Source organism: Dendropsophus ebraccatus, chromosome 2 (genome assembly GCF_027789765.1).
Source record: "Dendropsophus ebraccatus isolate aDenEbr1 chromosome 2, aDenEbr1.pat, whole genome shotgun sequence".
Taxonomy (NCBI): Eukaryota; Metazoa; Chordata; class Amphibia; order Anura; family Hylidae; genus Dendropsophus; species Dendropsophus ebraccatus.
This window is the reverse complement of record NC_091455.1, coordinates 103,245,982-103,249,347: the sequence shown is the minus strand read 5'-3', so window position 1 is coordinate 103,249,347 and position 3,366 is coordinate 103,245,982.

Genomic DNA, 3,366 nt, shown 5'->3' with positions numbered 1-3,366 from the left:
TCGGTCTGTAGATGAAAAAATTAAAGCCCAGATTGGGTGGAGTTTAAAAATCAGTTCAATTTAAGTAAATGGAGCTTAATTGCAAACCGCACCTGACCTGGAGACAAGAGTGGGGCAAAAGTGGCCATGTTTTTGTAGCGCTGGATAACCCCTTTAAGGACAGAGCCCTAAGGGGCGCGGCCTATTTAGACTACATAAAGTAGTATTATTAGTAAAATTGATCTTCCTATAGGCTTTGTTCACACAACAATTTTAATACAGAGGACGATGAAGGGTCGGTTAAAAAAAGTACTATGTACTATGTTTAAAAGTACTATGTGTGAACAATTTTAAAAAGCGACTGCTGTAAAAAAAATGTTAAAAATGAACAACACAAACATTAATTTGACGGCCACTGCAAACTGCACCCGTTATTTTATACATTGTGTGAACCAATAGCCATTGTTTACATAGACATCAATGGAAATCATTGAAGAATGAAAACAATGGCTGTTATTTTAAATTCAAATGGCGGACGTTTTTTACAGTGTGTGAACATGGCCATAGTGTGGTTTGTTCTGTAAAGTTCGGTAACAGGATGAAAGTAATATGTAAACCAGTTTTCTGGGAAAACTTCCCTTACTACCTCTACTTGCATTAAAACAGTTAAGCTAAAATGCACATGATAATAATAAATTACATTTCATCATTCACAAAGTGAAACAATACAGAATTTTTCCATGCAAACAAATTATGTATAATAAATGAAGTCACACATGTGTACCCTACTATGGTCCACCCTTATCCTAATTTGCATACAATGGGTATATTGCAACCTCCCAATATATATTTAGAGATGTTGCTACTGTTCCATAAAAAACATGTGCTCTGGAAATGCAGGGGTTACGACAGCATTGTAATTAGGTCAACAAACCCAAGAGTGGTACATACTATCCCCCCCAACACACACTCGCGCACAAAGGCTATGCTCACACAACGTTTTTTCAGCTCCATTTAAAATGACGTCCATCATTTTGAGTCTAAAATAACGGATGTCATTTAACGGTCTGGCCTCCCCTTAGTGCAATGACGCCTGCTGGTACATTATTCTAGTTTGGGTTACTAATTGGCCTTTGGGTGTGGCCTTATTGAAATATCCATTGAATTTAATAGTAAAAACGGATAAAGAACTGTGACAAAAGAAAAATTGTGTGAACTACTAATAAAAAACGTCCGTTGTTTGCAAAAGACGTCCAAAAATAATTGACATGATCCTTATTTTGACACAAAACATCCGTTATTCAATACATTAAGTACATTGGACGTCCGTCTTTCCATTGACTGCAATTTTTGCATTACAGTCAGTTAAATCACGACAAAAACATTATTTTAAATTGCAAAAGCGTCCGCCTTTTCTCAATTTTTGACTGTTAAGGCAAATTTCAAACAAGCATTAGGCTAGGGCTACACAGTGACTTTAGAAATGTATATCACAGTGTTAGGGTCATATTCACAGAAAGATTATGGTGCGAAAAATCGTCATATCAATTGAATTTAAACGATAATCTTTCCATGTGTATGCAGGCAATGATCAAACATTTAACGAAAGTTAGTATGTCATTGATCGCATCTTTTGTTATGAAAGATGGCTGGCATTTTTACATAATGTGAACCTAGCCTTGAACTACAATGTTGTAGATAATGATACTCAATGGTGTTGTGATGCAACATTGTAACATGACAGTTGTAAAATTTTATTTTAATGGATTTTTTTGGCTGCAAATCACATGCAACTTTGCCACCATTGACTTCAATGCAAGTCGCATGCAACCGTCACCTGTCTGTGATTTCATTTTTTTTTCTTTTATGAGGCTTCGTTCCCACTGAGCAAAACTAGCGGAATTCCGCCGCGGATTGCCGTTAGCCTCCTTCTCATAATGGGAGTCTATGGAAGGCGCGCGCTCCTGCTCTGTCCGCGCTGAAGAATGAACATGTTCATTCTTCAGCGCGGACAAAGCAGGAGCGCGCGTTGTCCGCCGCGGAATTCCGCTAGTTTTGCTGAATGGGAAAAGCCAAAAGCCAAAAGCTAACTGTGATAAAGTTGCATGATGACAAGTTGCAGACAAAACCAAACAAAAAAAGGTCCAACAGCAAGCACCAAGGAACAAAGTCCAAGAAGGTGTTAGGAACCGGACAGCAGGACAAGACAAGACAGTGAGCCCTAAGCTCAGCCCCACCCACTGTCCTCTACCTACTTGCCACAATCCGCTCTAAGATGGCGGCGAGCAACTGGGCGGCAGTCCCTGCACTGGCTAGGTGGGACACAAAGACAAGACAGACAGACAAAACACACTGAAGGATAGTCGACAGTCTGGGTCACAACAATCGGGCAGCACAGTACGAAATCACAATCCAATAAGCAGAGTCAAAAAACAAGCAATATGGTCAGGGGCCGGCGGCTAGCAAGGATGTTCAGAACACAAGGCAGAAGGGTCAGAGAAAAGACAGATAATAGCAGAACCACAAGCAGGCAGAGACAAGCTCAATAACCAGCAATAAGTGCACAGACTGAGGTTTGTTATATAGGAGACCAGGGCTCTGGTCCAGAATGTAATTGGACCAACCCCCTGATCTCCAAGCACAGACAGCTGAGAACAAAACAGATTCACTGGCAGGATAGCCTGTCAGTCACAGCAGAACCAAAACACAGATTAACCATGACAAGGCGAGACAGAATTCAGCAGGTGAATTTGGGTCTCCCAACAAAAGTGAGCATATAAACCAGTGTTCACACACTGCAAACAAAAACAAACAGAATACAAGAATTTCAGCACCTTCTCGGCCGCACAGCACGAGCCGAGGGGCGCATAATGCTCTGCAAAGATACCATCCTGACAGAAGGTTCTTTAAAAAATGAAGCTTTAATTATTAACACCTTGGTGGGTACATTAGATTGGAAACCCAAAGGGGGAGATTTATCAAAGGGTGTAAAATTTAGACTGGTGCAAACTGCCCACAGCAACCAATCACAGCTCAGCTTTAGGCAGTGCTGAAAGGAAAGCTGAGCTGTGATTGGTTGCTGTGGGCAGTTTGCACCAGTCTAAATTTTACACCCTTTGATAAATCTCCCCCAAAATGTTAAAGAAGCTCTGTCTAGTTTTTAAATGCTTGTGTTTTCCATGAAATGCTATCTGGATGACCACACAAGATGGAGAAAGCATACATCTGTCACTTCACAGGTAACCTAAAACCACAAAACCACACCTAGACTGTAAAAGAATGAATTCAACTTTAATGTTTTCTCCTCTCGATGTCTCATCTGTTTCTTATAGCAAACAATAGGATTGCACAAGTATATCTTTGGAATATCGCCAGGGGAGTGGCAAG